We start from the raw sequence: 26,771 nt of genomic DNA, 5'->3' as shown, positions 1-26,771 counted from the left end.
AGTGTGGCGCTTCACTATCACGATTTTGGACACAACATACGATCGGTGCGTTTTAGACTGCAATTTAGACTGTTGCATTCCAGCCACCTTTGCAGAAACTCATGGCTCCGTTGGCCACTTACTGTGCTGAAATATTTGTCAATCCACAGCCATCATCAGTGTTCAACGACGATAGCTGTCACAATATGACAGTGGCATAGTTAACAGTAATCAAATGAATGTTCGAATCCCCATAGATACGGCACTAAGCGAACTCTCCAGTGGAACTGATACATTCACAAACAGGATAGGAAAGCAGAGACTGATTATAGCTTCAGCAAAATATATTTCAGTCAGCTCGACATTTGAAACACTCTCCCACTAGAAAACATATCTTTTGCACCATGAAATTTGTTCGACACCAACGTCAATTGACATTTTATCATTTTTTGTCAATTTTACTGCCTCTAATAAGAAACTTAAAAAAATGAAACTACTCTCGGCAGAATTCTCCCATTTAATTTTCTTTTTGGCTCATCAGATAACTTCATTACAAATTCATCCAATATTTGTTCATATTTTTACCATAATATCATTTATCCCCTGAATTTATTCTCACGAAAATATGCAAGACGCTTCCAAAATAACATATAATATACCCCAAAAACCTCAAAGCACGAAATTGTATGTAAGCAATAACCATAATTAAATTACACATATCTACATGAGTAACCCACCCAAAATAACACAAATAACACATTTCAATAACCCCTTGAAATTTCTCCCTAGATCTTATGTACAGCACAATACACATTTCTTTCCTTCGTAAATGGTGAAATTATACACGTTCTGCCAATCTACATGCTCCAAGATTTGGGCAGCCAATGCATACTCCCTCCTTGCACTAAATTATGCCTCCATACTTTATTACATACACCTTAAATTCATCAACAACATTCCTTATACAAAGCAGAAATAGCTCCCAAAATTCTTAAATAGAACCCATGAAAATACACTTGTTTATTCACAAGTTTTTCACTTTTCTTTTTCTATGTGCAATTGCCGCTCTGTCGTTCTCTATGTGGAGTTGCAGTTCTGTCATGTTTTGTAGGCCCAGTTATTTTTTAGATACAGAGTACTTGAGCCTATAAGGATTGGGGTGTGAACTTTTTTGCTATAACGAATGGTCCGTAGTATTAATTTGAATAGCTTTTTTATTTCTGCATCTACTTCACTAGATTTTTCCGTGGCTTTCACCAAGACACAGTCCTCCCTTTTGGCTGCCGTTACTCCTAGGCATGATGGAAACTCTACAACCTCTGTAAGGAATATCTTCAGCTTGCTTACCATCATTACTTACAATGTTGCATTACTTTGAACACTATTTAGAAAATCTTCAAGTGATTTATAAGCTCTGTCAACTTGGAGTGTTTGTTGCTTGCGTACATCCTACATAGGCGGCCAGTTTGTCGCATTTAGCGTTCACATTGTTTACTTGCCAAATGAAATATTGATATCTTTATGTTTGATGCTTTGCTTGTTCATGAAATCATCCCACATATTAGAAGTAAATTGTGATCTTCAGACAAAAGTGTCTCTGGTTTTATTACTTTAGTAAAGAAACCCTTTCCCAGTATGGTGATCAGAGTTTCGCTATTAGCTTACCATATCAGGTACAATCTATAAACTTTTAAAGTACAACAATCACAAATGTATACTTCACACCATCGCAACCATGTGGGAGAGGGCTGAAGTTATCTAATGCCAATAACTTACCAACCTTGCTAGGAATGATACTTTGCATTTCTCCCTGGTGCGAAATAGTGCAGTGTTTCACTTGCTGGTATTTCTCACATGCAAACAACTGAGCGCACACCCGTGTCGCTAGATTGTTTATGTGCACATTTTCATCTGTGATCTTTACACACTTATTGCGCGTAAAATTTCGTTTTATACAAACATCAAAAAAAAATTTTGCATCATTTCGGTCCCGAAAGTTCCGAAACCTGTACAGGAAACTGGAATAAAGATCAGCATAAACATCATTTCCGCCCTTTTTACTGCTCATGAAAACCACGCATTGCATGTTGTATCACCATACACCGAGACCTTCAGAGGTGGTGGTCCAGATTTCTGTACACACCGTACCTCTAATACCCAGTAGCACGTCTTCTTGCATTAATGCGTGCCTGTGTTCGTCGTGGCTTACTATTCACAAGTTCATCAAGGCACTGTTGGTCCAGATTGTCCCACTCCTCAATGGAGATTCGGTGTGGATCCTTCAGAGTGGTTGGTGGGTCAAGTCATCCATAAACAGCCCTTTTCAATCTATCCCAGGCATTTTCGATAGGGTTCATGTCTGGAGAACACGCTGGCCACTCTAGTCTGGCGATGTCGTTATCCTGAAGGAAGTCATTCACAAGATGTGCACGACGGGGACGCGAATTGTCGTCCATGAAGACAAATGCCTCACCAATATGCTGCCGATGTGGTTGCACTATCGGTTGGAAGATGGCATTCACATATCGTACAGTCATTACAGTGCCTTCCATTACCACCAGCGGCGTACGTCGGCCCCACATAAAGCCACCTCAAAACAGCAGGGAACCTCTACCTTGCTGCACTCGCTGGACAGTGTGTCTAAGGCGTTCAGCCTGACCAGGTTGCCTCCAAACACGTCTCCAACGATTGTCTGGTTGGGAGCATATGCGACGTTCATCGGTGAAGACAACGTGATGCCAATCCTGAGCGGTCCATTCGGCATGTTGTTCGGCCCATCTGTACCGCGCTGGATTGTGTCGTGGTTGCAAAGATGGACCTCGCCATCGACGTCGGAACTGTAGTTGCCTATTGCGCACAGTTTGAGTCGTAACACGACGTTCTGTGGCTGCACGAAAAACACTATTCAACATCGTGGCGTGGCTGACAGAGTTCCTCCGAGCCATAATCCGTAGGTAGTGGTCATCCACTGCAGTAGTGGCCATTGGTCGGCCTGAGCGAGGCATATCATCGACGGTTCCTGTCTCTCTGTATCTCGTCCATGTCCGAACAACATTGCTTTGGTTCACTCCGAGAGGCGTGGACACTTCCTTTGTTGAGAGCCCTTACTGGTATAAAATAACAATGCGGACGCGATGGAACCGCGGTACTGACCGTCTAGGCATGGTTGAACTACAGACAACAGGAGCAGTGTACCTCCTTCCTGGTGGAATGACTGGAACTGTTCGGCTGTTGGGCCCCCTCCGTCTAATAGGCGCTGCTCGTGCATGGTTGTTTACGTCTTTGGGCAGGTTTAGTGACATCTCTGAACATTCAAAGGGACTCTGTCTGTGATACGATATCCACAGTCAATGTCTATCTTCAGGAGTTCTGGAAACTGGGCTGATGCAAAACTTTTTTTTATGTGTGCATTTTTCAGTTGTGGGTCGTCATTTTGCGCTCGTCACATTTACTTACAGACACCACGAATCTCTCTATACTGTTCTACTTATTTCATATATGGGAGCCGAAACTCTTCATTTACTTCTTCCTCATTACTGCCTTCTTGCCCAACAGGTAGACGCGACAGTGCACAAGCGATGCAGTTTTCATTTCCATTTATACATGTTATGTTATAACTATATTCCGGCAAAAATATTTCCCAGCTCATAAGACGATCATTTAGCAACCTGCTATCCTGCAGAAAACTAAGAGCCTTATGATCAGATAGGACAGTCATCTTGTGACCCTCCAGATACAGTCAGAACTTTTGAAGCCGTATCCCAATAGGGAGTACTTAGTTTTCGGAAATTCTGTAGCTGTGTGCGTGTTTATTTAACAGATAGAAGGCAAAAAAACACTCCTGTGTTGTATCTGTCCTCCCATCAATTTCTATTGGAATACCTCACATCCGATGCCGTAATCTGAACTGTTCGTGGCTAGACAGAACGGCAACAACATGTCAGGGAAGTATAACTTTTTACTACTATGTAAGTTGTCCTGTAACTCTATGAATTCCCTTACACATTCATCACTCTGTATCCATGTCGCATTCTGCTTTAATAGCTCACATAAGTTTGGAGTATTCTTTCTCTCATTATCCAGAAATTTTCGGTAGGAAGCCCATACCGTAAGTGCGACTTGAACTGTTTCCTGGTGTTGGGGTCTCTTGCATTCCGAAATTGCTTTAAGTTTCTCACTGCTTGGCAACCTACCTTTGGACGAGAGTTTAAGACCTGAAAAGTGATTTTCTGCTCTAACTAATTCATACTTAAAAAATTTTAATGTCATTTGCCCCCTTCTTAAGGCCAAGAGCACCTCCTCCAGTAACTTAACAACGCTTTCGCCAAGATTCCATAGCAATAAAAATATCGTCCACATGGACAACAAGTTTCCTCATTAACAGATCTCCCAGTACATGGCTTAGCACTTCCACAAAAACCGCAACAGATAGCATCAATCCAAAGAGCACCACTCTGAAACCATAACTTCGAGCACATGAGCCTCCGCTTCCATTTTGATCCCCAGTCTTCAAAGAGAGATGGTGTGCGACATGTATATGCAAACAAACAAAAAATTAATTACACAACTTTATTTTTCACGGTGATGATAGAAGCTTTACGTCTAACCCTCGTAGCTTGTACTTCAATAATGACAGAAACTTTGGGTTCAATTTCAACTTATGCACCTAAACTAGAACTATACTTGGACATCAGTTGTAAGTTTCCGGCTCATATTTTCGCCAATAGCAGTCTCCCTGGTGCAACTATAGTCGACATAGCGTAAGAAAAACTCCGAGAGACTGCAGTGGTGTTGCCAACTTTCAGATGGGAAGCGCTAATGCTACACAATACCCACCTACAGAGCGGCATTAATACTGACGCGCTACCATAGTCTGGTGTATACACTCTTTAGTGCTCTCCCAATACCACTGTGATTCCCGCACAGGTTGAGCCACTTTTTGGCGATCGTGCCATTGCCCTGCTATGGTGCTTCGTACGAGTCCGAAGCAATGTTTCTTTGGATATACAAGTATGTCTCAAGGAACAGATACTGCGTTGACGAATTGAGAAATGATTCAAAAATTGCAATTGTCATTCTGCTTCAGCTATAGAATATTTCAGAACAAATGAAAATTTGTGCTGGACCAGGACTCGATAGGGATTTGTCGCTCGTCACGAGCAGTCGCTTTAATTGCTTCGGCTATCCGAGCATACTTTCAGGACCGACTCAAACGTCCATCCGTCCTGGTGTCTACACTCTCTAGTGCTCGCACTGTACTATCCTGATTCCCCCATCGATTTCGATAGTCACATAATTTTCTCTGACTTTGGAAACCCTCGTCGCCAGTTTTGTAAAGACCTCGTCACTATGTTACAGTAGACCGAGCTTGTGGGTTCGTGAAACGGTTTCGGGTGCAGTGCACCGCTAAGACAATTTCTCTCTGCCATTATAACGCAGCTCTGCCCCATGGTCAGGTAACAGGATAGGAGAACGAAGGTTCTGCAACACTCCGAAAAATTAGTAACAAAGTCACACATTTGAGTTAAAAGGTTTACTTATCTTTATGACTTGTCGAATGATTAAATCTGCAACACTGTATGTAATATAACACAAAAAAGACGCTCGATGGCTAAGTGCAAATAATCGTAGGTAAACTTTAGAGTACATAGCAAGTTCAATTTACAACTGTCTGTTCACTTGCAAGAGTTCACTAAACGACGTTCCCTGTCTAAGTCAGCCCTAGAGGATGACCTACATCCAAGTGGGCGAGAGCTGCTCTTGCATCTTCCGAGTAGGCTTCTGTCCGTTTCGTCCGGCCGTTGGCGATTGTGCTCGGCCGGAAATTGGCCGAGGCGCAGTCGATATCTTCATCCTCAGCGCCGTCCTTGGCGCTGGTGGATCTCGCGCAAGCGGCGAGTCACTATGGCACTGGCACCAGCTCGCATCTTTGCGCCTGTGGTGCTTCTGCCCTGGCTGTGTCTTGTTCTGACGACACAGCACTCGTCATTTGCAATAATCTTCTTCCTCCCCTATTTTCTTCATTATTTCTTCATTCTTAAGTCTTTCAGTCCACTTCACGTTAAGCATTCTCCTCCATAGCCATGTTTCAAAAGTTTCTAAACATCTTTCTTTTTCACATTTACTAAATCTTTTCATCAGCTCTATTGGAATTCTTCTAGGTGTTACTAACTGTTTCAGGTTTTAAATGCTCTCTTTCCCATAGGTATCCTCCTTATTTCTTCTGTACAGTTTCCATTCCATGTCATTAAACGTCCCAGTTACAAAGAGGACTTTAATTGCTCTATCTTTTTTTCGTCTGGGAATACGTTCACTAGAGCTTCCTTCTTGCTTATGCTCATCACTTTTGTCTTTTCTTTATTTATCTTCAGTCCACACTCCTTGTCCATTTTTGCAATACTTTACAACACCTTTTGTAGCTCCTCTTGTGATTCCGTCAACCATCACCGTCAGAAAAAGCTTGCTGCAGTTGAATACCTGTATGATTGGAAACACAAACACCGCAGAAAAACACTTTAGACACATGAGGAATGGATAACGCTCAACAGCCACGACGAGAAATCCTGTGGACGACGTGCAAGACTTTGCTGAATGCGCTGCACGTGTTGAACGAGCACATGGGTGCGGCCAGTGGGTTTTCTCTTACACTAAACAACCATTGTCTCGAAAATGCTAGTGCAGTTGTCCAATGCTCTGAGATGTAGGAGGCGTTGATCCGAATTGTCCAAGAAAAACAGACCTTACAGGTGTAACAACTGTATCTGTTGAAATGGAAAACACAAAACAGCTTTTGTTGTTACGTTTATGACCTCGGTTTTAACCATGTTGGGAAACAAACGAGCAAGCGAGCTTTGTAGTCCGATTCACGAACAATGGCGGTTCACGCAGTCGAGGCACAGACGGGGCTACATTGTTGGCGGTTCCATGCGACAGTTGCAGTACGCGCTACAACATCCTCAGAAGGAAGAAAGAGTGTATTGTGCGAATTAGGTCTCTCGCATACACTGTAGAATTTGTCACTTACCACCACCATCAGCGATGACAACTTGCAACAAATTGAATAAAGATTAATTAATTAAATAACGCTGCTATTACGTTTAATCCTGGCAATGGCTACGACATTCATAGCAGTTAGAACTGCAGTCAAGACAGTGTGGGAGGTCCCTGGCGGTTGCAGTGGGCTGGGCGCGGCAGGTTCACGCGTTACCTCAACTGATCGCGTAAGGTACTGTATTGTAATGCAGTACCTGTGTTGTACTATATGTACTGTGTTCAACAGAAGAAAAAACCTGATGTAAATATTACACAACGTATTTGTTCACGTTTGTTTGAATATCATTGGATTTTGTTTCACGTGGAGCGGAAGCCAAGCTGTTTACCTTACAGTCAAGTACGGTTATAAAGGTACATTTTATGCTGTGTTACATGCACTTAACCCTTGACCACTATCGACCGTCTCTCAGACGGCTGCTAATTTTTGTGTCGAGATATTTCTCACACCCCTGCAAAGCCAAATGGACTCTTCCATGTACCTTCCTATTGGCTGTCAAGCTACACGTGCCAGCATTCTTGCATTGTTGCTGCTCTTTGTTTCGCAATTATTAGCTTTGAGAGGTCTCACAGACGTACCATAGTTTTTGCGTGCCGCGGTTTTATTGCCTGCTACTGTTTCTCCATGGCGGGGAAAGCTGGGCCGTCTGTGCAACGTGTGTTATGTAAGACAGATGTCTTCACTTGCAAGATGTGCCTCAGACACCGAAAGAAGAATTCGAAAATCGAAAAACGTGCACCTTTTGCCCTCCTCGTCTGAAGAGGAAAACAAGGTATCCATGTCAACAGCGTGGTGTTCCGATTTGTTTGGAGTGTTCCAGGAAGGTCTGCGTGAAGTGTTTGCAGGTGGAAATTGACTAAAGTATGATTCAGTGGCACATGAGAACAAGTATTTAGTTTTTACTTGTAATTTTAGAAGTAATTCATAGACTTGTGGACTGAAATATTCGCTCTACATTGCAAAGTGAGTCGTAAACTGAAAGCTGACTTCGCACACGATTTATCGTAAGTCATGTCAGATTTTTCCACCTAGTTATATTGCCAATTTGTAATATAATCCCTCTGATGAAAATCTATGTGTGGGGGCAGAGAGCTAATTATTGGCTGTTATTTTCGTAAATCATAAAATAAAAATATACTCCAGATTTCGCTTTGTTTTAATTGTCGAAGTGTTTAAAATACCACAGTGTTTAAAAAAATCAAATTTCTACAAAAGTCACCTCTAAGAAGTGTAATGAATGGCTGGAAGTCAAGAAACCATATATATTCAGCAAAATTCTGGTTTGATATATAAAATAGAAAAATGTGGTCTGTGAGACCCCTCCGTAGTAATTGTGTTCCTGTGAATGACCATAGTAGTTAAAGGATAAACTGAGCGACAACGCAGCTGGCTCAACTAACCTGCAGTGATGTGAGCAAACGTAAAAAGAGACGAACAGAGAAACAATATAACTTCGCATGTCACTTAATTTTTACAGAGAATGAAATTAAATTCGTCAAAACTCCAGCACTACCGCACGCTTCTTAGGTGACTAAGCGAAAAACATAAAATGCTCTCGTTCTCACCGAACATAATATTCTAATTACAAACAAGAGTGACGAAAACACGGGGTAATTTTTCTGAGTGAGCTATGTGTGATGCATTTCACCACATTGTTTAATATTGAAGCCACTGAATGTATTAATTACAGCCAGTCGTCTGGTAATCTCTTGGCTTCTCCCTTATCCGAATCTGAGAAACTCATTTCAGTTCTGGAACTGTCATCTGCTACGTTGATAAAGAGTCGATCAACAACAGTATCCACGAAGCCAACCAGGCGTCGCATTTTCTCCTCTTCTTTTATGACGCGCCGTTCTGCATCCCGCCAGCTTTCAGTAGTGACATGTGAAAAAGCTGCGTCCTTTAGTTCCCGTACGTCGGGAAGCTTAACGGTCTTATTATTTCTGAAGAAAGATTTCACACCTTGGATCTACATCGGTTTCTGTTGGGTTCGTTTGTATTGGTACACTGGCAATTGTAAAAATGCAGCACTTGTATGTGCTCGGTGGTGTGAAAATGATTATTTTCCATGTTTCTACTACATTTATCACTACGGTTCGTGTGAGACTACACCTGTGGTATAGAAAAATAAACATAATCCAAATAAAGAGTACTTGGTTTTTCATTTTTGTCCTAAAAATTAAATTGTTATGTTTTCTTAATTTAAGCAACCTTTATTAAAAATCTTTCTTAAAAGATCGATTAACAGTTTACATTGAAATGAAAACATCAATTTCGCATGCAATATGTCATTTCAAACAAGAAGAGTGTATTATTCACTAAAAAAAGACGATGAATTTTACAATTACGAGTGTAGGTATTTGAAATTGAATGAAAAAAAAGAATAACCAAGGCGAGACTTGAACATGGAATGATAGATGGTATTAGAAGAAGACGGACATACAAATAGATGATGGAAGATGTTCAGAAACTGTCACGACGGAGGGCCTCCAATTGAAACCTGTCATAAGACAGATGCACTACATAAGAAGAAACAAAAATTCGAAGAGTTTTGTGAATTCATTCCGGACGTGGATATGGAAAATAAAAATTTCCTAAGTTCAGTGCAGAGGGTACGTGACGTTTAAACGAAGAAGTGAAATATTACTACGCAAGAATTTGGGAGATCCAACAGCTACATACCACGGTCGAGCACTAGAGGTATCTCCGGTGTTTTGTGTGTTTTGCGCCGTTTCCTGAGAAAATATTTGCGGTATACATTTTTTTAAAGAAAAGACGGTTAAAGGAATAGAGGATCTGGATATGTCTTCTCCCTCAATTGCGAAATCATGTGGAAAATTTAATTTTTCAACAGGGCCCATACCATTGCTGTGGCGCCTTGATAAAAGGCGTAACTATGAGTGGTTGTAAGGAACTCGCAGATCTCGGTTTGCACCACTGACCTGATCTCTCTGCATGTGTTTTTTTTTTTTTGCGTGTGTTTTCCATGAATTTCCATTTCCTCTCCTTGCAAGCACCTAGCGATAGCAGTGATGCGAGATATACTGTCAGATGTATGGAACAATTTTGACTATCACCTTCATGTTTCCCGTGCGTGCAGTGAAAGGCGCATTGGAAATTTTTGAGAGATAAATGAATACTTTGGTTCTAAACGTTATTGTAAAAAGCATCCAAAGATTGTATATTAATGTGTCTAAAAGATATCCTGTCGTAAAACTGGATCGTGCTTATGGAAATAAAAACCCTGTAGTCCTATGAGTAAGTTAAGATTCGCCCAGTTCTGTCATCAACGTGAAGAAAATATAGACTCGTGAAATCCGATGAATTCACACTAGTGTGCAAAACTTACGGACGAAACTAACTTTTCATGGTGTGTCACTGTCAAATAACGTAGCTCGATGAAACGTCGACCATACATATAAGGAACTGCTACAGTATAGCAATATAGTACAGAAGGTAATGAAAGAAATACGCGATGAAACGAACAGAAATGATACTTTTATTTAAGGACAACAATTACGCTGAAGTCACCGTGAGTTGTTACGGTTTCCCGGATATTTCAAAAGACGGGACATGCTTCTTAATAGGGTGTGTAATCAGAACGGACGGCAGTGCATGCTCTGCAACGTGCTCCGTAAGGAGCTCTCCAGGTAGGGCAGTCCCAATTTTTACACAGTCCCATGTTTTTGTCCGCGCTCGTGGTCTCACAGTAGCGTTCTCGCTTCCCGAGCACGGGGTCAGAGATTTCCACCTGCCCCGAAATGACTGGGTGTTGTTGTGTCGTCTTCATCATCATCATTCATCCCTATTACGGTGGGAGGAACGCAACGGCAAACCACTTCCATTAGGACCTTGCCTAGTACGACGGTGCGAGTCTCCCGCATCGTTCCCCTACCCTCTGTCAAGAAGCATTGGACTTCATTTCCATTCCCATTTCTTTAAACAGTCCAATATAGCCACAGACACAAATGATGATGAAATGATGAGGACAACTCAAACACCCAGTCCCCGGGCAGAGAAAATCCCCAACCCGGCCAGGAATCGAACCCGAGCAACATTAGCCACTAGGCCACAAGCTGCGGACTTCAGGTAGGTCGTTTCATTCCTCCAGTAAGGCGGTTGAAACTGCTGGATGTTCGTGGACGGGTTGCAATGCGTCTCCACAACGCATTCCACACGTGCTCGATGTGATTTACAGGTAAGTCGTGGGAATGGGCAGGCCAGCCTATTTGCCGAATAACCTCTCGTTCCGAGAGCTCTTCCACCTGCGCTGTTAGATCCGATCGCACACTGTCGTCCATAAAAATGAAGTCTGGGCCGAATGCATTCCTGTAACGACTCGCATAGGGAAAGAGCACAAAGTGACAATGGCTTACAAGGGGAGGCCACGACGTTTGGAACGCGGATTTACTGCAAACTTCGTACATTCGTAGTACTCCATGAGGACAACAAAATGTGTAAGCAGTAGCCCGTACTTTTCAAGCGTTACTGAGAAAATCGTAAGATAATTTCGGTCGTCAAGTATATTTCTGTGCGTGGCCATTTTAACCATAAAGCGGCTGCAGCTAAGTGGTGGCGGCACGGCAGCTCAGCGTGTTCGGTCACAGCGTTAGCTTTCCTTTATAATGATAGCCGGCACGGTAGCTCAGCGTTTTCGGCCAGAGGGTTAACTGCCCTCTGTAATAAAAAAAACTGAGGTAATCGATCATCAACGAACTTAAACGGATGTCTTTCGACGTGCGCCCCGAGCAGATGCAACGAACAAAAGTGAACAAAATGAGAAAAAAAAATGCCAACGGCCATACCATGTTGAGTACACCGGTTCTCGTCCGATCACCGAAGTTAAGCAACATCGGACGTGGTTAGTACTTGGATGGGTGACCGCCTGGGAACACCGCGTGCTGTTGGCTCCCCTTCATTTACTTTGCCGGCACGGTAGCTCAGCGTGTTCGGTCAGAGGGTTAGTTGCCCTCTGTAATAAAAAAACTGAGTGACTGGATCAATAACGAACTTCAAAGGGCGTCTGGGGACGTCCGCCACGAACAATTGCTACGAACTATAACGAAAAAAATGAGATTAAAAAAAAGAAAAAAAACCAGAGCGAACGGACTATCGAACAAACTGAACAGGTATCATTGGACGTCCGCCCTGAACAAATTCAACGAATAATACAGAACAAACCTTTTTTTTAAAAAAATGTGGTTGGCGTTCAAGTAATAGTAAAGAAAATGACTTTGTTGAAAATAAAAAAAAAACTGACGAACGGAACTCGATCCAGCGATCTAGCGGCTTGAAAGCCAACCACTTAAAAAAAAAAGTTCTACATTGTTCGCTGAATTTGTTCAGGGCGGACGTCCGATGACACCCGTTTAGTTCTTTCTCTTTCTTGAGAAAGGAAAGCTAACGCTTTGACCGAACACGCTGAGCTATCGTGCCGCCACCACTCGGCTGTAGCCGCTATATGGTTAAAATGGCCACGCACAGACATATATTTGACGACCGACATTATCTTACGATTTTCTCAGTAACGCTTGAGAAGTACGCGCTACTCCTTACACAGGTTGCTGTCCTCATGGATTACTACGAGTGTACGAAATTTACAGTAAATCCACGTTCCAAACGTCGTGGCCTCCCCTTGTTAGACCAGAGAATTTGCCATGTTCAAAGATTTGGAGATCAGTAAGCCCTTGGATTATTACGCTTTACCACACAATAACGCCTGGGCCACCAGTGCCATCATGTTCGACAGTGTTGGATGTACCCTCACAGGGAGCGAAGTGGGAACACGTAGTGCACCCAGGAACATTGTCGAGCGTGGTAGTTTTGGTGATCCAGGTGTTACGGTGTGGGAAAGCATAGTGTTGCTTCAGTGTACTGACCTCCAAATCTTTGAACAATGTACACTCACTAGTTAACGTTATTGTGTCTCTGTACTCCTCTCCATACGCTTCTATTCATGACTTCATTGTAATGAATGACAATGCGTGAACGCATCGGACAGCGCAAGTGGGGAGCTCTTTCAGCGAAAGGATATTCGGCGGACGGATTGATCTGCCTATTTCCCCGATTTGAATTCCACAGAGCACGCGCGTATGCGTTGGAGAAACGTATTACAGCTCGCCCACATGCACCAGCAGCCGGCCGGTGTGGCCTTGCGGTTCTAAGCGCTTCAGTTTGGAACCGCGTGACCGCTACGGTCGCAGGTTCGAATCCTGCCTCGGGCATGGATGTGTGTCATGTCCTTAGGTTAGTTAGGTTTAAGTAGTTCTAAGTTCTAAGGGACTGATGAATTTAGAAGTTAAGTCCCATAGTGCTCAGAGCCATTTGAACCATTTTTTGCACCAGCAGTTGTCAACAGCACTGGTGGAGGAATGGAGTGCCCTATCAGAAGAACTCCTTACCCATCTTGAGGCCAGCATGGAAACATGCATAGCCACCTTTAGTTCAAATGGTTCAAATGGCTCTAAGCACTATGCGACTTAACTTCTGAGGTCATCAGTCGCCTAGAACTTAGAACTAATTAAAGCTAACTAACCTAAGGACATCACACACAGCCATGCCCGAGACAGGATTCGAACCTGCGACCGTAGCGATCGCGCGGTTCCAGACTGTAGCGCTTAGAACCGCACGGCCACTCCGGCCGGCGCCACCTTTTGTGATCAGACATCCTATTAAGAGCCATGTCCTGCCTTTGAAACGTCCGGAGTCCATCATAAATCGAGGTGACTTCAATAAATTTGTTGTCTTTGAACAAAAGTGTAATTTGTGTTCGTTTCACTGCGTACTTCTTTCAGTTACCTTCTGTGCTATACTGTAGTAGTTCTATCTAGGTATGATCGGAGTTTCATCGAGCTGTATTACTTAGAAGTGACATGTTGTAGTTGTTGTTGTCTTCAGTCCTGAGACTCGTTTGATGCAGCTCTCCATGCTACTCTATCCTGTGCAAGCTGCTTCATCTCCCAGTACCTACTGCAGCCTACATCCTTCTGAATCTGCTTAGTGTATTCATCTCTTGGTCTCCCTCTACGATTTTTACCCTCCACGCTGCCCTCCAATGCTAAATTTGTGATCCCTTGATGCCTCAGAACATGTCCTGCCAACCGGTCCCTTCTTCTTGTCAAGTTGTGCCACAAACTCCTCTTCTCTCCAATTCTACTCAATACCTCCTCATTAGTTATGTGATCTACCCATCTAATCTTTAGCATTCTTCTGTAGCACCACATTTCGAAAGCTTCTATTCTCTTCTTGCCCAAACTGGTTATCGTCCATGTTTCACTTCCATACGTGGCTACACTCCATACAAAGACTTTCAGAAACGACTTCCTGACACTTAAATCTATACTCGATGTTAACAAATTTCTCTTCTTCAGAAACGCTTTCCTTGCCATTGCCAGTCTACATTTTATATCCTCTCTACTTCGACCATCATCAGCTATTTTGCTCCCCAAATAGCAAAACTCCATTACTACTTTCAGTGTCTCATTTCCTAATCTAATTCCCTCAGCATCACCTGACTTAATTCGACTACATTCCATTATCCTCGTTTTGCTTTTGTTGATGTTCATCTTATATCCTCCTTTCAAGACACTGTCCATTCCGTTCAGCTGCTCTTCCAAGTCCTTTGCTGTCTTTGACAGAATTACAATGTCATCGGCGAACCTCAAAGTTACTTACGGAGTAATAGAAGAAGTGACATAGCATGCAAAAATTACTTTCAAAATGGTTCTAATGGCTCTGAGCACTACGGGACTTAACTTCTGAGGTCATCAGTCCCTTAGAACTTAGAACTACTTAAACCTAACTAACCTAAGGACATCACACACATACATGCCCGAGGCAGGATTCGAACCTGCGACCGTAGCGGTCGCGAGGTTCCAGACTGTAGCGCCTAGAACCGCTCGGCCACCCCGGCCGGCAAAAATTACTTTCGTCCTTAGTTTTGCACACCAGTGTTTTTGAAACATCCTATACATTACATTTCCTGGCTTTTCCCAAACTGATCCTGGATCAATACGTCTGTGTGTTTGGCAGGATACGATGTTAGTTCGTCTTTCTTTTTTTTTCCCTTCTCTTTCTCCAACGGTGACCAGCCGCTTACGATTGGCTACTACCCCTCCTTTGACTAGTAACTCTGGTTGGTACAGCAGAATCGTGCTCTTTAGCCTAGAGTGCTATAGGTACATCCGTTTCACACGGTTTATCAACACTGGAAGCGAACCTCTCGAGCGGACATGATAACGCAGACGGGAGCCTTGGCACCTGTTGAGATACAGACGCGGCAGAATGATAAGGATCGATGTAGCCTCGCGTAGAAGAGCATATTGTTAAAGTCACGTAACCTCCGTAAGTGTCTTACTTCCAACATTGTAAGGTTTCAACGCCGTTGAGAGGCTCGCTCAAATGCGATTATAACATGCACAGATGACGCACATTGCTGTTCATGTTTTGATATCCTATGCAGAATTCTCGTACAGGTGGTTTCCCCTTGATTTGCTGTGACTTATTATGAAGGGCCGTTGTGTGTATTGTATCGTGCGGTTGACTGAGGTGTGTAGTGTTGAAATTGTGTTGTTACAGCACTGTTATTTCCAACTTGGGGCTAATTATCCATTGAGGGGGTAAAATTTAGTTTTCTGATAGATAAAAACAAAAGGGTTTAATTTCGTTTCCTTCACAAAACGAAATTATTTTTAAAATATCATTACTATTGCTACTATTTCCTAAGACTATAATACTGATAAGTTACCAATAATTACATTTTTTTAAACACTAGCATTACACTGTAGTGTCAGAAGTCATGGCATACCTCCTAATATCATGTCGGACCTTCTTATGCCCATCGTAGTGCAGCAACTCGATGTGACATGCGCTGAACAAGTCGTTGGAATCTGTCAACATTAAGTTGACAGTTGATGGTTGGAGAGATAACATCGCTGTTACAGTAGTCTGTGTGAAACAGTTGTACATGTTGGCCATTGATGCATTGTGAATACAGAGATGTTAACCCATTCAGCGTCAGCTAAGGCCTGAGGATGGTGCACTGGAACAGTTGTACATGTTGGCCATTGATGCATTGTGAATACAGAGATGTTAACCCATTCAGCGTCAGCTAAGGCCTGAGGATGGTGCACTGGAACACCGAAACTGGTAGCCATACGATAAATGACATCATAAGGACGGTTACTGGTGAATGGCTGAAATCCTCTAATCACATTGATGGGAATACAAAAACTTACCTACACTCCTGGAAATGGAAAAAAGAACACGTTGACACCGGTGTGTCAGACCCACCATACTTGCTCCGGACACTGCGAGAGGGCTGTACAAGCAATGATCACACGCACGGCACAGCGGACACACCAGGAACCGCGGTGTTGGCCGTCGAATGGCGCTAGCTGCGCAGCATTTGTGCACCGCCGCCGTCAGTGTCAGCCAGTTTGCCGTGGCATACGGAGCTCCATCGCAGTCTTTAACACTGGTAGCATGCCGCGACAGCGTGGACGTGAACCGTATGTGCAGTTGACGGACTTTGAGCGAGGGCGTATAGTGGGCATGCGGGAGGCCGGGTGGACGTACCGCCGAATTGCTCAACACGTGGGGCGTGAGGTCTCCACAGTACATCGATGTTGTCGCCAGTGGTCGGCGGAAGGTGTACGTGCCCGTCGACCTGGGACCGGACAGCAGCGACGCACGGATGCACGCCAAGACCGTAGGATCCTACGCAGTGCTGTAGGGGACCGCACCGCCACTTCCCAGCAAATTAGGGACACTGTTGCTCCTGGGGTATCGGCGAGGACCATTCGCAACCGTCTCCATGAAGCTGGGTTACGGTCCCGCACACCGTTAGGCCGTCTTCCGCTCACGCCCCAACATCGTGCAGCCCGCCTCCAGTGGTGTCGCGACAGGCGTGAATGGAGGGACGAATGGAGACGTGTCGTCTTCAGCGATGAGAGTCGCTTCTGCCTTGGTGCCAATGATGGTCGTATGCGTGTTTGGCGCCGTGCAGGTGAGCGCCACAATCAGGACTGCATACGACCGAGGCACACAGGGCCAACACCCGGCATCATGGTGTGGGGAGCGATCTCCTACACTGGCCGTACACCACTGGTGATCGTCGAGGGGACACTGAATAGTGCACGGTACATCCAAACCGTCATCGAACCCATCGTTCTACCATTCCTAGACCGGCAAGGGAACTTGCTGTTCCAACAGGACAATGCACGTCCGCATGTATCCCGTGCCACCCAACGTGCTCTATAAGGTGTAAGTCAACTACCCTGGCCAGCAAGATCTCCGGATCTGTCCCCCATTGAGCATGTTTGGGACTGGATGAAGCGTCGTCTCACGCGGTCTGCACGTCCAGCACGAACGCTGGTCCAACTGAGGCGCCAGGTGGAAATGGCATGGCAAGCCGTTCCACAGGACTACATCCAGCATCTCTACGATCGTCTCCATGGGAGAATAGCAGCCTGCATTGCTGCGAAAGGTGGATATACACTGTACTAGTGCCGACATTGTGCATGCTCTGTTGCCTGTGTCTATGTGCCTGTGGTTCTGTCAGTGTGATCATGTGATGTATCTGACCCCAGGAATGTGTCAATAAAGTTTCCCCTTCCTGGGACAATGAATTCACGGTGTTCTTATTTCAATTTCCAGGAGTGTATTTCCTCCCTATTTCAGATTGGGATGCACTGGGCTTGACGAAATCTGTTGTGCACACAGTTTCTGCCACTTAATTTACATAAGAATTCTTCTGATATATCACACATAGTTTCATGATGGTCCTCTTGCTATAACCACCTTACACGGTCCACGTTTGCATCAGTATGTGCTGCAGACGGGCGACCAGCTCTGGATTTGTCTTGTTCCCAAGCTCTGCCTTCACGAAATCTTTTGTGTCCCTCGAAAACACGACTTCTTAAGAGTACCTCGACTGCATACGCTAGCTTGATCATTGTCTACTTTTCATTAGGGGTTGTCCTGGACTTGACGAAGAAGTCTTTACTCACTATCAGCATCCATTGTGTCACTGTAACTAATATGCCAAGAACCCAAACATTGTGTTGATAAGCACTGCCCTGCCACCTGGTGAATTGGTGCAGAAACATGGCCAAGGTCATTTCAAGGACACACAGATACCAGGTAACATAAAAACAATTTTTGTTCCTTTTTAGTATTGCAAACTCAGAAATAAAAAATACCTGTCCTGAAACTTTTCTGACAAAGGCAATGTATTTTGAGTCTCAATTGGGACTAGCCCAAAATTTGCCTAAATAAGCGTCGGAAACCACCCAGAAACCATCCTCAGACTGGGTATTGCACCAGCCATTGTCAGTAATCTACTGAGCGAATTAGATCTGGGTCCGGCTCACGTTCCTGTTTCGCAAGCACGTACATTATACAAACTTGCATTTCATCTGTTTCTGTGAATTAAAAATGGTGGTGATGTCTTAGTCTTCTGTCCGAAAACTGGTTGATACAGCTTACAGGACTACTCAGTCTCAGCACCTCTGCAGAACCAACTGCGCGCCCCATACTTCTCTCCATTACTAAATTAACTTTTCCTCAATTCCTCAGAATGTGTCATATCAACATATCATTCCATTATATATGAATATGAAGATGGTATCTGTTCTTTCGGACTCACGTGGGTCTCACGGGTAGCGTGCCAGAAAAAGTCCCTGCAGTCGCACTCTCTGCTGTGTCGTCGATGGCTCAGTTGCCGGCACGGTAGCTCAGCGTGTTCGGTCAGAGGGTTACGTGCCCTCTGTAATAAAAAAACTGAGTCAATCGATCAACAACGAACATAAATGGGTGTCTTAAGACGTCCGCCCCGAGCAGATGCAACGAACAAAAGCGAACAAAATGAGATTTAAAAAAAAAAAAAAAAAAAAAAAGTCGGATAGAGCATCTGCCATGTAATCAGGAGATCCTGGGTTCGATTCCCAGTCGTGGCACACATTTTCAATGCTCCCCCATGATATTCATCAACGCCTGTAGGAAGCTAATGTTCTGAATTTCATTATACTTCCATTAGTCAGTTTGTGCCGAAAAACTCCTTTCTGCCTTCATTCAGTTCAGTACATTTCACTAGTTACTCAGTCTACCCACCTAGGGTAAGGTTGCAATCGATGGGCTGGCTCGATTTCTCTGTGGATAATGAATACAGGCGTGTAGCACCGGTCATTAGGTGTATCCCGTGTTGCCAAAGATTCGCCATCTTAGTCTTGAGTAATTACACGAGGACACAAAGCAAGAATCAAGAAAAGTAGGAGTTGAACTGTGTTCTTTTAATTGCCTAGTAGTAATTTAAATACTAGGAACTGACGTCATGTTGTCATATATCCACAATATAAAGTTACGTGCTGTGGGTGGAGACTAGGTATGGGTAAGCGATGCAGCCTTGAATGAGCCGCCTAGAATTCTGTCTAATCTTAGGCCTAAGGGCGCCAATATGATCAAAATTTAAATAATGGTTTCCATTATATGTTTTCTAATACTTCGTTAACGTTTTTGTAATCAGTAAAATGGGTGTGATTTTTTCTTTTACCTTCGAAGGCTATATTCCTACTTTTAGCCACTTTAGTTTTGAAAACATTTTATTCGGCTTTAGATGTCAAAATACTCCTAAAATAAAAAAATATGAAATACATAGAGTCTTATTTAGATTTGTGTAGTATTTAACAGCTCTTACAATGTAGTCCATTCACAGAAACTGCCTGACCAATGAAGGGACCCAGCCGTCTTGACTGGACCCATGACACATGTTTTTATTTTTCAAATGCAGGGCTATTAAAAAAAGGAACAGATTTTAAACAATTTATTGCTTACAAATTACAAAAGATAAAAACACAATTTCAACGTTCCTGGGAAGAGAAAAGTTCAAATTCTTATGCTTTCAATGTGAGCAGCATGTGTTACACGACACCTATCAAAACGATGGCGCAGTTCCTGCCACACATGAAGCAGTTGGCCTCTCGTTATCGAATTCAAAACTTCAACAATATGATGTCGCAGAATTCCAAGTGTGTCCGGTATAGAGGGGATAAAAACGGTCTTTTACGTACCCCACAGATAAAAGTCACAAGAAGTGAGGTCTGGGGTGTCGGATTGGGAGAGCAGGAGCAGAACATGAACTTCATCGTCGGTGGCCTCCTGGGTCTCCAGACCTCACTCCTTGTGACTACACTGAAAATAAAATATTTATTACTATATCTGAGGATTTTACATCTTTCCTATAGGTGGCCCAGTGATAGCAACCTTTCTGTAATCTTCACTATTCTTCAGGTGTGTCAAATTTTTTGAACTTTTCGTCGTCCACGTTCCACTTCAATTCTGTTCAACTGCCATCTCTGACAAAATGCCACTGTCATCAGCAAATCTCGAAGTGCTTATTTCTTCTCACTGAACATCAATTCCCCTTACAATTTTCTACTCGGTTTTTTGCAGTGCTTCCTCATTGCACAGACTGAATAACATCGGGACAGACTGCAACCCTGTTTCATTCCCTCCTCAACTATGCTTCCCTTTCATGCCCCCCTACTTATAACTGCCGCCTGATTTCTGCACAAGTTGTAAGCAGCTTTTCGATGCCTGTATTTTACTCCTGCTACCTACATAATTTCAAAGACAGTATTGCAGTCAACATTATCAAGCCCGCCCGGTTAACCGAGCGGTCTAACGCACGGCTTTCCGGAATGGGAAGGAGTGCCTGGTCTCCGGCACGAATCCGCCCGACGGACTTGTGTCGAGGTCCGGTGAGCCGGCCAGTCTGTGGATGGTTTTAGGCGGTTTTCCATCTGCCTCGGCGAATGCGGGCTGGTTCCCCTTATTCCGCCTCAGCTACGCTATGTCGGCGATTGCTGCGCATAGAAGTTCTCCGCGTACGCGTACACCACCATTACTCTACCACGCAAACATAGGGGTTACACTCGAGCGGTGGGGGGTGGGGGGGGGGGGGGGGGGTGGCACCGGAAGCCGAACCGCACAATAACCCTGGGTTCGGTGTGGGGCGGCAGAAGGGTGAAGTGGATTGCGGTAGTCGTCGTGGGGTTGTGGACCACTGCGGCTGCGGCGGGGACGGCGCCTCTCTGTCGTTTCTAGGTCCCCGGTTAACATACATACAATACAATACTATCAAAAGCTTTCTCTAAGTCTACAAATGCTATAAACATAGGTTTGCCTTTCCTCAGCCTATCTAGCTGCCTAAGAGAACTCGTAGGGTCAGTAATGCCTCGCGTGTTTCTATATTTCTCCGGAATCCCAACTGATCTTCCCTGAAGTCAGATTTTACCAGTTTTTCTATTTTTCTACAAGGGAGATCCGTGCTAGTATTTTGTAATCAGTATTTATTAAACTGATAGTTCGGAAATATTCACACCTGGCGGCATCGGCTCTTCTCTCAAATATCTTGCATATTAGATGGAGTAGTATTTTAAGTCTGATGAATTTAGAATATCTAAGTGTGTAATCCAAATAATATTAGTGAATAAAAATAGATTGAACCTGCAAACTGCAATTATTTTTTTAGTATCCATTTATGTGTGTGTGTGTTTAAATTTAGATCTAGAAGTACATTCAGTGTTAGTACGAGAACTGACAAAGAAATGAGGATAATGGCGTTACTTAGAAATCATTGCGCAAAATTTTACCGTTTCGCGAAAGTCTTATCATCTCAGCGAACGACGGCTTTCAACAGACGTGTGACTGCCCCAAAATCAGATACTCAGTAACACACCACAACGAATAGTTCCTTAGAAATGCGAGAACTTGAGCTTCTTTATTTTGATATATGTATGCAGCCCCGACATTTGTGTTAATTGTTAGGACAGGTGCTGACAAAAGAGTTCTTTTTGTAATCGGATGAAGGCGTTGCACATTCTTACGACATGTCATTTGTGGGATCTATATGATACGGAAATAGTAGTTAATTACGAGTACCTTACTGATCGATAGCTTCAGTTCCTACAACAGAAGATGGTACATCATGTATACGATTGAGCGATGTACGGGGTGCATTCAGTAAGTAAGGATACAAATTTTTTTCTGAAAGCAGACTGGTTTCATTCAGATTTTCGATACACCATATTATTCCCCACTCTCAACATAATCTCCGTTCAATGCGACGGCCTTATGCCACCTAACTGGCAGGGCCCGTGTGCTTGCACGGTACCACTCTACTGGTGGACGTCTGAGACAACATGTTGCTGTATCAGTAACCTCCTCATCATCCACGTACTGATTCCCGGGGAGTGCTTCCTTCATTCAGCCACACAGACAGAAGCTCTGTATGATCTGTTAGGTGGCGAGGAACCTAGCGAGCATATACCTCTGAGTACTCCAATTCGTGGACGAGTGTGTCAGCACTAGCAACAGAGACGTCCAGTTAAGTAGCGAAGTGTTTGATGCGTCGATCATCACGAATGAGAGTGTCCACACGTTGCTACATGACAGCTGTGTGTGGACGGCTAGCACGCCAGAGATCGGTCAGCTTTGTGCGACCTTGTTGCGATGATAACAGACCCTTTGCCCAACGACTCTCCATGCTTTTGTTTACTCCCAGGTTTCCGCAGATATTCTGCAAGCGCCTATGGCAATATGCGATGCTCTGGTTTTTCTCCAAATGAAGCTCAATGACAGCTCTCTGCTTGTGACGCACCTCCATACAGACGCTGTTTTGAAGGTTACGTGTAGAGCTACAACCTGTTGGAACCTCACGAAACTATAGAAGCTGAGGCGGAACGATTTCACGATGTTCCACAACAAATTCAGCGTTTTTTCAACCAAAATTGGCCGAGAAAAAAATGTGTTGCATCACTTATTGAAAGTCCCTCGTATATGGCATTCCACCATTCTAGAATTAAAACGGTGTGTGTGGTCGCCTGAAGTTGCTCATTACAACTACGGTGCTAGAGGATAAAGTTTTCCATGTCCTCTGCCGGCCCCTGTGACCGAGCGGTTCTAGGCGCTTCAGTCTGGAACCGCGCTACCGCTACGGTCGCAGGTTCGAATCCTGCCTCGGGCATGGATGTGTGTGATGTCCTTAGATTATTAGTTAGGTTTAAGTATTTCTAAGTTCTAGGGGACTGATGACCTCATATGTTAAGTCCCATTGTGCGCAGAGCCATTTGAACCATTTGAACCATGTCCCATGTACACAGTGTTGAGTAGAGGAGAGAGTAGTACTTCGATAAATTTTTCAGAATTCCGACTCTAGGGAGCCCCGTAAGAGATATTTAATATATTCTCTTATTCCGTGTTTAAATGACGATATTTTCTTTTTATTTGCTCGAGCTTTCTCTGAAATTACAAAAATTACTCCGGAAAATTAATGTTTTTCCAAATGTGAAAACGTTTTCCAAGGTACAACATGGTCATGTAATTAGGAGCAAATATCCGATTGAGATTCCATAGCGTTAAAATGTTGTCAATACTTCATTTAATAGTTTATCTGTTACAGTATTACTCTCTACACAGCAATAATTAGTAAATTAAATCAAATTAAGCAGCAGTAGTATCAGAAACTAGTTACAAGTTAAATACATTTTGAAATAGAAGCTATTGGGAACCAACACAAATTTTAATTTTCGAGACAAGCTACATTGTTCAAAGGTACAGGGTGTACGCGACCGAAGAAGTGTGGCCTAACTGACTACATGTTATATCAAAACTTCTAAAAATAAATTGCGTTTTACTCACCCCAAAATTCTGCAGGTGAAAATTAATAGTGTATACCAAATAACACGAAGGAATTATCCGACTGGGACGGATATCAGTAGATGTTATGTACATGTACAGACAAACAAATAATTACAATGTCAGAAAAATTGGATGATTTATTCAAGAGAAAGAGCTTCACAAATTGAGCAAGTCAGTAACGCGTTGATCCCTTATGAAAGTAGTTGTTTGGCTTGGCATTGATTGACAGAGTTGTTGGATGTCCTCCAGAGGGGTATCGTGGCCGATTCTGTCCAATTGGCGCGTTGAATCATCAAAATCCCGAGAGTGTTGGAGGGCCATGCCCATAACGCCCCAAACATTCTCAGCCGGAGAGAGATCCGGCGACCTTGGTGGCCAAGATATGGTTTGGCAAGCACGAAGACAAGCGGTAGAAACTCTCGCGTTGTAGGGGCCGGCATTATCTTGCTGAAGTGTAAGCCCATGATGGCTTGCCGTGACGGGCAACAAAACGAGGCGTAGAATATCGTCGACGTACCGCTGTGTTGTAAGGGTGGCACGGTTGATAGCCAAAGGGGTCCTGCTAGGAACAGAAATGGTAATCCAGACCTGGTTGTCGGGCCATAAGACAGGCGACGGTCGGGTTGGTATCCCACCGCAGTCCGGGGCGTCTTCGTACACGTCTTGACTGGTCATCGAGGCGGGCTCAGTTCGAAGGGGACTCATCACTGAAGACAATTCTACTCAAGTCAATGAGATTCCAGGCCGAATGTGGCCGATACCACTGCAAATGGATTTGTTGGTGTACAAAGGTCAATGATAGTCAGTGCAAAGGGCGCCGGCAGTTCAGCTCACTTTCTGTGAGCCGCCTGTTAATCATCCTTGTGGTCACTAAAGCACCAGATGCACTTCGGATCGATGACAGTGATAAAACCGGGTCTCTCAACGACCCTGCCCTCACGTTCTGTTGTCTCTCTAGGCCGCCCGCTTTCTTCTTGACGTTGTCGGCCATGGTTCATCAATTTCCGGCAGCGTCGTCGAATAGTGGCGTCGGTTCTATCCAAATATCGAGCGATTCGCCCGTTACTCCAACCAGCTTCTTTGAGCCCTACTACAAGCTCTCTCTCGAACGTTGACGTCTCCGTATATTGTTCATGTGCCCGTCTGACAGGCATAATTACTGTCCAAGTGAGTCACGGAATGAAAATCACAAAGACTTTATGTCCTGGTATCGACAGGTCCCCTGCGTACTATCCTTGGCACTGCGGGGTGAAATAGCGCTGCAGCATCGAACATTCATCTACTGGCCGCTGAAGTTTAAAATTTCGCATTTTCCGTCGGTGCCTGTATAAACATCAGTTTGTAACTAATTTACACAACTCCTTCGTGGTGCGTCGTTTTTGTCTTAGACTCTCAATTCGGGCGGACGACAGTTCAAACCCATGTCCGGCCACCCTGATTTAGGTTTTCCATGATTTCCCTAAATCGCTTAAAGCAAATTCCAGAATGGTACTTTCGAAAAGGCACGGCCGCTTTCCTGCTCCATCGTTCACTATTCCGAGCTTTTGCTCCGTCTCTTATGATCTCGTTGCGATGGGGCGTTAAATATTAATATCCTCCTCCTCCTCCTAAAACACAGTCCCCTGTAGAGCGAGAGGGTACAGTAGTTACACTGGACTGTCTTGTGCAAAGAGAGTGGTTCAAATCCATAATTCACGAAATGCATGTGCTAGGATAATTCCTTTGAAAAAGACACGACATGTAACCTTGTGCAATTCGACCTTTTGGTCGTTGAGACGTAGTCCATTCTTTTTCCATCCCCTGTTTGACATCATAATGTGTTTTATCTTGCGACGCTTTAGATTCTCTAAACGGCACTTGAGAATGACGTCGATTTTAATTTTAAAGTTGCACAATATTATGACGAGATAACTGCGCGTCATTGTCAAGTAGCATCTTGCTCAGCAGTTAATGCGTTTCCGCGCCGACACTCGTTTATTCCGTCACGCACCGAGTTAGAGAAATTCTCGCTTGCAGTCGTCCGGTTTTATGCTCTTACACTTTTTTTTCATTTCGGCACTAATCCGGTCGAGCAGAAGCACCGAGACAGACTTATGATGCCGCGTTACTACAGGAGGAGGAGACGATCTCGTCTAACAGTTTATAAAGCTGTAGATGATGTTGAGTTGAATGTTCAACCAGTGACTGGACAACCATTTTTGCACGGCCCTTCAGTGTTTTGTGGAGCTGTGTTTAATTTTACTTTCGACAACCGTGAAGCATACGATCATGGAAACGGTTGGGTGACCGTAGCTATTGTACGGTATCCAGGAGACAATGTTTCCAGTGTTGGAGGATTGGAAAGCTTTAATGAAAGAGACATAATTGCTTATCGCACCTTTCAAATATCTGAAATTTTCCAGAACAAGGGCAAAATGATGTTCCATGTCATCGATGCCGTTGGTTCTCCGCACGAGGAACCATCGCAAAATAAGAGAGCGTGAGTCTGCCTGTATTTTTGTTAAAGCTGGAGCTAATTGTGCAAAAATTAAAGTAGTGGGTGATATCATTCATTACTACAGAAATTAAATAACAGATGGTACAGCCTGTATACGATTGAGCGATGTACGAGCGGAATTCAGTAAGTAATGATACCCATTTTTATCTGAAAGCAGATTGGTTTCATTCAGATTTTCAATACACCATATTATTCCCCACTCTCAACATAATCTCCGTTCAATGCGACGGCCTTATGCCACCTAACTGGCAGGGCCCGTGTGCTTGCACGGTACCACTCTACTGGTGGACGTCTGAGACAACATGTTGCTGTATCAGTAACCTCCTCATCATCCACGTACTGATTCCCGGGGAGTGCTTCCTTCATTCAGCCACACAGACAGAAGCTCTGTATGATCTGTTAGGTGGCGAGGAACCTAGCGAGCATATACCTCTGAGTACTCCAATTCGTGGACGAGTGTGTCAGCACTAGCAACAGAGACGTCCAGTGAAATAGCGAAGTGTTTGATAGTGATGCGTCGATCACCTCGAATGAGAGTGTCCACAC

General features: G+C 43.9%; 1 protein-coding gene and 1 non-coding gene across 2 annotated transcripts in view; both read left to right on the top strand.

Moving 5' to 3' along the window:
• The window catches only part of LOC126203195 (dynein axonemal intermediate chain 7-like), a 764,826-nt gene that overhangs the window by 573,452 nt on the left and 164,603 nt on the right, over positions 1 to 26,771 (top strand). The gene's annotated exons all lie outside the window — the stretch shown is intronic.
• Positions 11,822 to 11,940, top strand: LOC126204476 (5S ribosomal RNA). Its single transcript, XR_007540514.1, has one exon. It is a non-coding gene; the product is annotated as a 5S ribosomal RNA (ribosomal RNA).

The sequence above is a fragment of the Schistocerca nitens genome, chromosome 9 (genome assembly GCF_023898315.1).
Source record: "Schistocerca nitens isolate TAMUIC-IGC-003100 chromosome 9, iqSchNite1.1, whole genome shotgun sequence".
Taxonomy (NCBI): Eukaryota; Metazoa; Arthropoda; class Insecta; order Orthoptera; family Acrididae; genus Schistocerca; species Schistocerca nitens.
Note: the sequence above shows the minus strand (reverse complement) of the source record. Positions and strands in the feature narration are given on the sequence as shown.